The 12,526-nt window shown below is 32.3% G+C and overlaps 1 protein-coding gene across 4 annotated transcripts in view; it reads left to right on the top strand.

Moving 5' to 3' along the window:
- The window catches only part of LOC140437463 (uncharacterized), a 519,890-nt gene that overhangs the window by 96,983 nt on the left and 410,381 nt on the right, over positions 1–12,526 (top strand). The window contains exon 1 of one of the 4 annotated variants that reach the window (XM_072527007.1): positions 11,717–11,814. The exons of the other annotated variants lie outside the window; for them this stretch is intronic. The gene's annotated coding sequence lies outside the window, so the exon portion shown is untranslated. Of the gene's footprint in view, positions 1–11,716; positions 11,815–12,526 lie in introns of those variants that run through there. 4 annotated transcript variants of the gene reach the window in all.

The raw sequence follows: 12,526 nt of genomic DNA, 5'->3' as shown, positions 1-12,526 counted from the left end.
CAATGCTTAATACACAACTAAAGTTACAATACTTACAAAAAAAAAAGAAATGGTTTTTTGGCTGCTCAGACTAAACACTTTTAAATTATACCAGTTACGGTCGTATCGATTGACGTTTTTACGAGCCTTGACGATTTTATGGTTTAAGTTTATTGTGGTGTAAATTAAAGGGTTTATCTGGATAAGTATCTGAATAGAAAAGATCCAAGAGCACAAAAAGCCAAACAGTTACGACCGTAAAATCCTACAGCGTAATGTAGGATACTATTGAGTGCGACATTTTGGCAAACATTTACTGATGAAAAACAAATCGATGAACAATAAAAAATCACGAAGAGAAAAATTAAAATACACAGCAATAAAACGATTGGTAATAACATAAAAGTGTTTTTTAGCAAATATTCATTCACAATTGAGATTATACTTTGGATGTTGCCGATCAATATAAAAGTTCTAATTTTATACACACTTTAAAACGCAGTCCAAACTTTCATCTTGTTGATGACGTAATCAGAAAATTCAACGGTTTATATAATACATAACAAAATAAACCAATGCTGCTCTGTTTCGTGGATTACACAAAGGCTTTCGATTTAGTAAAATGGAATCCCCTCTGGAGTACAATGAAATATATGGAAGTGCCTAACCACCTAGTCAACCTAATAAGAAAACTCAGTCAAAGTTAAAATACCCAGAACATATTAAAATGTGTTCAAACAAACAAAGGAACTAGATAGGGTCCAATATTATCACCATCATTATACAACATATATTCTGAATATATAATGAGGAAAGTACTAGACGAATGGGATGGAATAATCACTATAAGAAGCAAAAAAATCAGTAACCTGCAATACGCAGATGACACACTAATACTAGCAGTAAACCAAGTCTAAATGACTACCATTATTAAACGGCTAAGCCAGATCAGCAAAGAATTCGGTAGCTACTCAGAAATCAATCGTAGAAAGCAGTGGTCTGAGCATCAACAGCTAAATTAATCAAAATATGAAAAGACCGAACAATATCAACAAAAGCTAAGCTTAAGTTGGTCAATGCCTTTATTTTTCCTATTACTACAACAACTCAGTCAAAGTTAAAATACCCAGAACAAATTCAAATGCGTTCAAAACAAACAAAGGAACTAGACAGGGTTGAATACTATCACCATTATTATACAACATATATTCTGAATATATAATGAGGAAAGTACTAGACGAATGGGATGGAATAATCACTATAAGAAGCAAAAAAATCCGTAACCTGCGATACGCAGATGACACACTAATAATAGTAGCAAACTAAGTCTAAATGACTACCATTATTGAACGGATAAGCCAGATAAGCAAAGAATTCTGTAGCTCCTCAGAAATCAATCGTAGAAAGCATTGGTCTGAGCACCAACAGCTAAATTCATCAAAATATGAAAAGACCAAACAATATCAACAAAAGCTAAGCTTAGGTTGGCCAATGCCCTTATTTTTCCTATTACTACAAACGATGCTAAAACATGGAAATGTGGATCTACAAAAGAATTGGTAGAAGGAGAAAGAACTGGCCTAGGACGCGTGTCCTGGACAGAACACAGAACACAACCTGTTAATTCTGGAAGAGCTTAATATAAAAAAGTAAACCGAGCATACCTAAATTACTTTGGTCACACAGACACATGAACGGGGATCATAGAACCATTGATAGTAGAAGGACAGGTAAAAGGCTTTCTCATATTAATGGGGTGCTCTGATGAGTTTTAAGTAAGACAAAATACGTATAAGCGAATTGTAAAAGCACTATACGTAAAATAAAATCTTAAATATCTTTTCTATATCTTTATTTACTCGTAATTTGTGTACCAGAACGCAGTTCATCAAAGGTTCTTGCTTACATGAAACGACATGACGTGGAAAACAATTTTATATTCCCCATGTCGATTTATTTCATCGTCTGTTTGCTTTGAATATCGTAGAAGGCAGAGATTTGAGTGAGAATTTGAATTTTGGTTTCAAACATTTAGTAGAAATCTTCTGATTTCTACTTTTTGCTTTAAACAAATAATACTTTTAAAAGCAAAATTATATTCAATATGTATGTAATAAAAAAACATATTTTTACGTGCAAAAATTGTAAAAAAATTTTGTCCAATCGACTCTAAACAGATAGTAACTATCTCTGCAATAAACAAAAAAAATTTTTTGCAACATTTTTCGAGTTTTTATAGGTTGTTCTAATGCTTGTTATATAAAAGGCCATATAAAAACGTTACATATATTTAAATCTTAATTACATATCTAGGTTGAGATGTGATTTAAGTGTTCCTACATATTATTCTTTCATCAAAAAACTCAAAGATATTTAACCTTTCTCTGGTTCTGTGTTGTTAAACCATCTTGCACTTCTTACTGTTTTGCGACTAGCTGTTTACTTTTACATCTTAATAGAAGTTATATTCGTTAATAATTGCTGTAATTAAACGTTTTTGAGAGTGTAACTAGACTACATAAAAAAAAAATGTTCTCGACATCTTCACTTAACAAGGGTCAACCGTGGTAGCTGTTGAGTTTGAACGGGTGGAAAAAGTCTAGAAAAGCCGGGTATTACACGTATAGTGATCGTCTCCAACAAAAATGTTTAGTATTCGTGATCTCCAGCCAGGGACTTTCTGAGGTTTAAAAGAGAGAAAGAGAATAATGGCAAGATTTAGATCAACGGTTTAAACAATTAGAAGAGGGCTCCTATAAGATGTTGAACGAAATAGTTATTTATCTTTTTTTATAAAGAGTATTAATATTTTAGCATGAAATTTTTTTAATCTTCATCTTTATGATGCAATATTAAATTTTATTTTTAAAATAATATTGTGCTGTACTGTCCTTTGAGTGATTCATCATTTATAAAATATAATTTAAAAAATATATGATTTTAAAAAGCAACACAATTACTGCTTTTTAAATGTCTAATAATCAGTTTTTCGTTTCTGAAATTGCTATCATCAATAAAATATTTATATAGAACGATATATCTGAAGGCTAATATAATATGTAGTTCAAATATGTAAATATACAAAATATAAATATTATAAGTGTTATCTTCTTATTCAATAAAATTTCCTGAATGCTAAAATATAGTTTTGATGTTGCTGCCATATATTGGAATTGAACGTCCTTGAATTTGATGATAGAGTTATTTCTAATAATTAAAGACTACAGGGGAAAAACGCTGTAAGTCAATTTTTATCGAGTTTTTGATAAATACATTTTTCGATACTTGGATACATGTGGTAAAATACAATCCACAAATATCAAACAAAATAAAAGTGCAATAAGTCAAACGTTACAAACGATTAAAATAATGCTGTACAATGGAAGAGCGCTGCAAGTCAAGGTTAAACTAGGCAAAAATGCTATAAGTCAGATTTAGGTGCTCACTGCGCCTGTCCGTAGGGACAATTTACAACGGAAAATCACAGTCAGTGTTCAGCATTCATACAAGTTGTTTATTTTAGTATCAATATTATCATAATTACAGTTTGTTTTTTAACGTTTAGTAAGTTTGAACTATTGTTTATTAAATCCGTAAAATAGTTTCGAAACTCAATTCAGATTTCTGCCTTAATCTGAGCCTTCTAAAAACTGCAAGGCAAAGCAGACCTTCTAAAATTTGCATTCCACGACATGTCTCCTCAACTAAGCAGAAATCATTAGCGAATTTGTTTCTTGTACTCATACAGAGTAGATCCGAATAAAATGAAAAGACAGTCAAGATTTGATTTCACGTACAAAGCGTCTATGTGTCTGTTTATACGTATTTCGCCCTAATAGGGCTCGTCAGAACAGCTATTCATAGGCGTTCTCAACGTGAAAAATAAATATTTTTTTGTCTTTTAAGAAGCAACACTAAAATGGCTTCGAAATGGACGCAATAGCGACATCTGATAACAAATCCGTAAAATAGTTTCGAAACACAATTCAGATTTCTGCCTTAATCTGAGCCTTCTAAAAATTGCAAGGCAAAGCAGACGTTGATAAATATGTTAATAGTAACATGGGGAATCTATTGTTTATTATTATTGTTTATTAATATGGAAAGTGAGGACAGTGAAATTGAAGAGGCTTTACAGTCAAAAACTACAAGAAAACGAAAAAGTTTTGGGCGAATACGTGATGTAGCTAAAGCGCTAAAAGTGCAAACTCACGAAACAGGCCAGGACTGCCGTTGCAAACGTTATAAGTGTTTTGACAATATAACGGTTGAACAAAGAAATACAATTATTCGTAATTTTCATTCTATGCTGAATTGGGACGAGCAGAGTGTGTATTTGGGTGGTCTAATATCCATACTTCCGAACTCAAAGAAGGCCAAGAAAAGACGAAGAGAATTGCAACGTAAGGGCTCTTTTTATTACGGAATTCACCTTGGGGTACCTAATGATGAGGAGCATACATCACCTGCAAAAGACGTTCAGGTTTGTCAAAAAGCTTTTGTTGATCTTCATGGCATATCAACGAGAAGATTACAAACTATACAAAAAGCCCTAAAACAAGGTACAATTGTCAAGGACAATAGAGGTAAACATGGCTCAAGACCCAATAAAATGTCTGAAGAAACTATGCAGTTAATTTTAAATCACATAAAATAATTCAAAGGGCGCATGCGTCACTACAGCCTAAAAAAATCTAGCAGGAAGTACCTTCCAGAGGAACTTAACATTAAAAAGATGTACAAAATGTTCCTCTAGAAACATCCCAATAGAGCAGTGTGCTATGAAGTATATAGAAAAACATTCAACACTCTTTAATATCTCCTTTGGGTATCTCAGAACCGACACTTGCAGCATTTGTGATGCTTCCAAAATAAAAATGGGGGAATATAAAGATGAAAAATTAATTAATAAACTTAAAACAGGGCAGAAACTTCACTTTCTGAAAGCACAGACATTTTACAGGCGAAAAACAAAAGCTAAACTACGAGCAAGGACCGCAAGAGAATATGAAGTCAGCCATGGAATATAATAAAAACCTTCCAATGCCTAATATTACGAGTAACGACGTATAAAAGGCAGTTGTCTTTCTACTCCTTTAATGTCCATCGACTTGTGATAATGATGTTGTTATGTACTCGTACCCTGAGACAGTAGCTCGAAAGGGTGCCAATGAAGTTTGCTCATTTCTGTATGACTATGTGACAATCCAGCTTCCTCCTGAAGTTCGTAACTTAGTGATTTTCTGTGATTCGTGTGGAGGCCAAAATAAAAATTGGACATTTTTCCGGTTTCTACATTATTTAGTCCATAAAATAAACATATTTAACTCAATTACAGCGTTTTTGCCTTTTTCCTCCAGACCTTTGGTTGTTTTTTTTAATTTCTCTTGTTACCTACTGTACATGAAAATTTCAGTTTTATAATATCATACTCTGTATATATGAGTTGTCAAATACTTAATACAACAGTGTTTTAGTATGTTTATTTATGAATTATGAAGTTTTGAATCTAAAAATCGCGTTTTCCAAAAATTTTAAAAATTGACTTACAGCGTTTTTTCCCTGTACTCTTCATTGCTAATGCTACTAGTATAGCAATGTTGTTTATAGTGTTACCAATTTTCCACAGCATGATGATGAATCGCTGTGAAACTTTTTGCATTAGAATCGGGAAGTGTCGTATCTTAAAGTTTCATGTTAATTTCTTTCTCAATCAGTTGACAGTCATTCCTTGTGGATTTTCGAGGTCACTTAACACGTATATTTTGTTAATAAATGACCTCAGAATACCCCATTCAACTTTATATAAAAGTTCAATAAAATTTTATAAAACATTATTTTTTTATCTTTGGCGCTTTTAAGCAGTTGATAGCACTGATGAAGTGTCAGTTGATACACATTATAATCTCCCCTATAGCAGCTCCCGGTTTTTTACTTTCACTTGGGTTCTTATACTTATTCTCGCATACGTACTAGTACACAAATATCCTCCAAGTTAGATAGTTTTTTTGCAAATTCTTCTTATTCTATTTAAAATATTATGAAAATCACTGTTTTTTTTATATATAAAAATGTGGATATAGAAAGAATGGCTCGGTTTGCAATTTGGCACGTAAAAATTGTCCGAATATGGAGAACTATAAAATAAAGAAAATCAATTGTATGAGACAGAAGATGAAGGAGAAATAGGTTTGTATGATACGATTATTTGTTAATCATCTTTTTTTACTTACGTAGTAAAAAAGTTTTTTATATTTATATTTAAGAAATCATATTTTAACCTAACCTAACTATTTGATACCACACTTTCATAAAAATCTTAAAAATAACAAATTAACAACAAACTTCTGGAGACGAGGTCCACGCTGGGCACCAGATACCTTGGAGATCATCGCCGTCATAATATTTGTGTTCAGCAAACCGAAAAACCACCCAAGTAATGACTTTTGATTGATTTCGAATGGAAACAACAAAAAACTTCAGAAAGCGAAGTTCACCCTGGGCACAAGGTAGCTCGAGAATCATCGTCGTCATAATATTCGTATTCATCGATCCCGAAAACCGATAAGTAATGATTTTCGACTGATTTCGTATGAAAATAACATAAAACTCCAGGAGACGAGGTTTACTTGGACACCAAATAGCTCGAGGATAATTGTCCTCCAGTCTGGGCACCAAGTAGCTCGAGACCTATCGTTGTTATCATATTCGTGTTCAGCGATCTCGAAAACCCCCGAGAAACAAAATTAAACTCATTCCTGTCGGTATTTTCCGTGCACTTTAAAAATGCATTTTTCTTATCCAGAAAATGCACTTTTCATTTTATCACCATGAATTTTATTCACAAACTTTTCTGACACTCACCCGAATCGAATGCAAAAAGTTTCACAGCGATTCATCTTGCTACGGAAAATTGGTAGGTTCAGTGCTTCGTTTCCTCGCTTATGTGTAGAAGAAATAAGTGATTAAAACCGTATTCACCAAAACATCTACAATAACCTTCAAAGATATTTCTAGTATACACATGAACTATTAAGTAATAAAAAATGTTGTGTCGATCTCAAAAAGGCGATTAATATACAAACTCACTACCATTTTTGGATGTGTTAATCAATCATAAAGAAGGGCATGTTACATATCCATGTCACCTTTTAAAGCCAAAATAATTTTTTTCGACAAAAATATGTTCAAAAAACGAAGCAAAAAAAAACAGTATAATACGCGATTTTTCTTTTTTGTTCCATAACTTTTTTCCACTGGGGTATAGGTAGTGGCATTGCTTGACAGAAAAAAAACTATTATCTTTCCTCTCCAAAAGTGACGTTTGGTAGAAGTCTTTAGGATGTACAGTATTCCAAGTACGATTTTACAAAGTTCGCCAGTCACACTTTTTTCTACGCAGTTTTGGGTATATTGCAGTAAAGAAAGATCAATTACCTTTAAAATGGTCAATTGTAGAATTGTCTAGGACTAATTTTAAGCAAGACACGCTTCCTCAAAGTTTTTTACTTTAACGATTTTTGTTAAGTTTTACTAAATTTCTAATTATAACTTTTTTTTCTAGTATATGTAGGTATATGCATTACAAAACAAAAAAGAAACCTTTGTTTCTGTACTCTAAGACAGTCTTTTGTAAAATATTCTAGGACTAAGGGTAACCAAGATGTGATCAAATTGTGATGCAGTGCTATTTAAAAAAAAATTCTCATTGTATTAGAAAAAATTAAAACCGTAAAGAAATATAAATTGAATGTCACTGTATAATCAAATAATTTCAAATTACTTAAATCTACAATTACATGATTTTTTTAACTAGGGGTCGTTTTCACCCCTAAAAAAATAAAAAGTAACCAACGGCACAAGTCCAATTTTGAAGTGGAGGGTAAGTATAACCTTAACCTCAATTTTCATGCAAATCAGTGGAGATAAAGTATTGAATGACATTTTTTTAACTATAACTATTCTAGGTGGTGATATTTAGGGAATAAACTGTATTAAAATCTTGAATTATGCTGTTTAATTTTAATTGACATTCATTCGCTTCATTAAAAGATGATTTGAATCAATTACCAGCTTTAATTTTAAATCATACGATTTTTTCTAATAGAGGTAGTTTTCACCCCTAAAAAATAAATAGCATCCAACGGCACAAGTACAAAAGTGAAGTGGAAGGTGAGTAGAACCTTAATCAAAATTTTAATGCAATTCTGTGGTGACACGGAAAATTACACGGTATTGTCGTATTTCACGTTCATTTACTGGCCTATAAGGTCTTTTATAGTTATTGTTTATTCCTAAAGAAATATTTTCTAGGAAGTGTGATGCCTTAAAGAAACAAATTCAGAACGTTTATATATTCTTCTGTGAGATAAAATTGTAGATTCACTATGATATTTATAAATAGCCGAGACAAATATTTTGTTTTGATATAATTATTGTTTATGGTCGCTTGCTTATCTAACACAGTTAAGAAACTATGACATGCTCGTCTTTTATCAGAAAAAATACCTTACCATGATTAGGGCTATCGTAGATGTGTCATGGATTTATAACACTCATTAATCTAAATCGGAGGTTAAACGGGTCAAAGAAATTCATTTTAATCTAATTACTTGTGCTAAAAACGGAGTATTGGTCACCGAGAATTTTCTTTGAGGATCATATTGCAATTGTTAATTCTAAAACGCAATAACTTCATAATTTTTCTAATGAATCTGAGTGTTTTATATTTGATGTTAATTGTTGAGTCGTATTTGTTTTTACTTCTTTCTAGGGATATTTTTTTAATATAACATTTTAATCCATATAGCTTCGAGAAATAAGAAGGAATTATGGGTCATTTCTCTTCTTCTTAAATCGGACGAGACAGTTTTTGTCTATTGCACTTCATCCTAGAGTTTTTGTATCTAAACCTTTAATAAACTTCACCAAGAAGTACCGTGCTTAGTTTCACATTTATTGCACCTTGGTTCATTCAGCCTACCATAGTTGTAGAAGTGTCTCCTAGATTGGCAGCAGTGTCCAATTACTATATTTGTGAACTTCTTCGGTTCGCTTCCCTCTTCATTTGTTACCATAATTTTTTTCTTCCATTTTTGAATTTCCTTTTTTTCTTTCAATCAGCTCTAGTTATAGTTTAAATGCGCAACATTGTCCTAAGTTAACCGTTCTGTTCTCCATAAGAACACACTTAAAATATATTCAATAGCCTTCTTGTCCTTGTTGTGTAATTCCTATTTGGTAGTTTGACTAACTTCGGTTTATGTATGTAATCTAATAGAATTTTGTTGACTCTAGCCCAAGTCATATACAAGTTCAAGGTTTTTGGAGAAGTATTTCCATTATTTTTTTTTTATTATTTTAATACTTTTATTGTAGGTATTCAATATAGCCTATACACTTTTTAATTACCTGGCTTCTTTCCCATATTTAGCCATAATTGACAGAGATTACAGTTTAGACCTACAAAAGATACTGTTTCTAATTTTAGTATCTGGTATTCCCATAAACAGCTTCTAATCTCGAAAATTCTTTTTCTGATCTTAGATTTAGCTTTTAGACAAGAAGTTGCAAAATAGACAAGAAGTTGCAAAATTGAAATGGAGATTTGCCGGACACAATATAAGCCAAAAGAAGACCGATGGAACAAAATTCTTATAAGTTGGAGACCGTTGGAATATAAACGAAGCAGAGGAAGGCCCCAAATGAGATGGACAGATGATACCAAGAAGCACGTGGGCTCTAGGTGGATGACTGAAGCGACAGACGGAGAAGAATGGAAAGGATTGGGGAGGCCTATGTCCAAAGATGGACCAAAGAAGGCTAATTAGATAAATTAGAGCTTTAGCTGATTTAGTTTGTCGATGTTTCGTGAATAAGTACCATCTTAATGTTATCCTCCTAATTCTCAGCTACTAGGCAGAAAAGCATATGAAAGTTGTTGGAAAACACGGAAAAAATAAACCTAATGACAGTGGTGAAAGGCTAATAAAGTTCTGCGAACAAAACTTCCTTGACTGTGAAAAAGATGACGAGATAAGCGTGGAAGAAGTTGAAGAAGTGGTTAAATTACTTAAAACCAATAAAGCCTGCGGATTAGAAGGCATTTCCAAAGATTTTATATCAGATGCACCAAAAATTCTTTAAAAACTTCTTGCCTACGTTGTTACAAAATTCTTTCGAGGCCATGACTTTCCACCAGAATAGACAGAAGCATACATTAATAATATATACAAAATGGGCTACAGAAAAAATGTAAAAACTACAGAGCCTTAAGTAAGTGTAATAAACTCAGTATCTAGAGTCTCAGTATCTATGAGAAAACAATTAATCATAGAAACAAGAAAGACATAAAAAAGGCGAAGAACAAAATGGCTTCAGAGCGGGAAGATCTTGTGTGGATAGCATTATTATCTTGAAACAAATAGTAGAGAAAAATTGGAATACAATCTCCAGACCCACTTGGTATTTGTTGACCTAACTAAGGCTTAAGATAGCGTGCCGATTTCTAAATTGTTGACCGTTATGGTAAATCAACGCATAATCTCCAAAAGATAAACGCTGTAAAAAAGCTGTATAGAGGTATGACGATATATAATGAAGTCGGAGGCAAATTAAGCTACAAAATTATTATCAACAAAGGTCTAAAGCAAGACTGCTGCAAAGCTCCCACTTTGTTCAAAGTTTACCTCAATGAAGCATTGACAACTTGGCGAAAAAAGTGCTATAGTATGGGTATTCTATTGGAGATCAGATGCTATTTATACTGCACCTTGCGAAAGACAGGTAATTCACGCAAAAGATGAAGCAGATATTGATTATATGCCTCAAGAACTAAATGAAGAATATTCCAAATGAGGCCTCACTATAACCTCTTTAAAAACTGAATATCTAGTAGTAAGAAACGAAGCAAATAATCTTCAGATGGGGCACACGTAATAACAGGAACATAAACTTTTAAATAGCTGGTCGTAAAATGTATATCTGCTGGAGGAAGCAATGATGAAATAATGAAATAAACTCGGGAGTAGGTCAAGCAAGAGCAGCAACTAGACAACTATACACAATGCTGCGAAGCGGTAAAACAACTAAAAAGAACAAAATAAAAATGTACAAAAAATTTTCGAAAGCATTGGACTGTATAGAGCAGAACCGTAGTAGATAAATAAATAGAAATAGGTCTCAAATTACAGCTATGGAAATAAATAATTGGAAACGTTATGGAAACGGAAAAAATATCCGAATGCGGATATTTTAACAGAGATGGGGATCGATATAGGTATGATTGAGACAAGTGATTTAATTGGTTCGGAGATTTACAGTGGATCACAGAAGAGAGATGGCAAAGAAGGTTTGAGAATGGCTGCCACCTAATAGAAGAAAAAGAGGAAGGCCAAAACACTCCTGGAAAAGAGACGTCCATAAAGCGATGGCAAGCAGAGGTCTAACACAAGACTGTTTGAAAATAAGACGCTGGAAGCTACGATACGAGAGGAGGAGCCAACCGTAAAATAAATCGCATATTGTATATAATTAATGGTGATTATAGTCATTGCACATCAATCAGAATATAAAATATTACATAAATCAGATTATAAGACATTTCATGACGAAAACAATTCTCCGCAAAACAAATATATTTATTATTAAAAAAATGTGGTTAAATTTGAAATTTGCAATATGCGGAATGACATGTGAGTGATTTACTACTTTGAATCATGTTTATTTTTCTTACTTTGAGTAAACAAGTTATAAAAGATTAGTAGTCGATAAGTTATTCAGTTTTATGTGCTTGCGGCAGAAATATGGGTTTTATCGTCTGTGCAGTACAAAAAGGTATGCATTTTCTAACAAATATGAGGTAAAAAACATTGCGTCGATATGTATAAAGAATGTTCTTCATGTTTATCATTTTCAATTTCTTATTTGTATTACTCAGTCTTAAATAAACTAAATATATTATATTTATACAGTAACTTATGTGACTTACTTATTTAATTCATTTAAGTATTAGTCACGAGTAACATATAAGAAGAGAAGGGAATAAAAAGAATCATTTAAAATCGAGAAGCAAAGTAAATTGCAGTGATATTAAAGATAAAAAAATGGTCCCAATCTTAAATAACAGGTTGTTGTCTTGTTGGAGGTTTTCTTTTTGGTATTAGACCTATCAAGGTCTTATCTAAAAGAGTTTTTGTTTTTCTCTCAAATCTCTAATATTGTAAATGTTCTTTTTTCTTGATTTGCTTGTGTTTGTGATAACATAATGCTGTTTAAGCTGCTTACTGCTCTTCCTTCCATGGTAATATTCTCTTCTTGATTTCCTTTCTATCCGTTCCTTCTTTGGATATTATTGGTCCACATATATTATATAGTTGCCACTCCATTTTATTTAGGCATATTCTTCGTCTTCTAAAATCTGATCCGCTGTGTCTTCTCCTATGTACATATATTTTATTTTAACACTATTTCCAATTATGCTCTTAATTATTTTTCCTTAATTTGACAAGAACATCTGTACATCAATTTTTTTCTTCTTTTTTTAGGC

The sequence above is a fragment of the Diabrotica undecimpunctata genome, chromosome 3 (assembly GCF_040954645.1).
Source record: "Diabrotica undecimpunctata isolate CICGRU chromosome 3, icDiaUnde3, whole genome shotgun sequence".
Lineage (NCBI taxonomy): Eukaryota > Metazoa > Arthropoda > Insecta > Coleoptera > Chrysomelidae > Diabrotica > Diabrotica undecimpunctata.
This window is presented reverse-complemented; position numbering and strand designations above follow the sequence as displayed.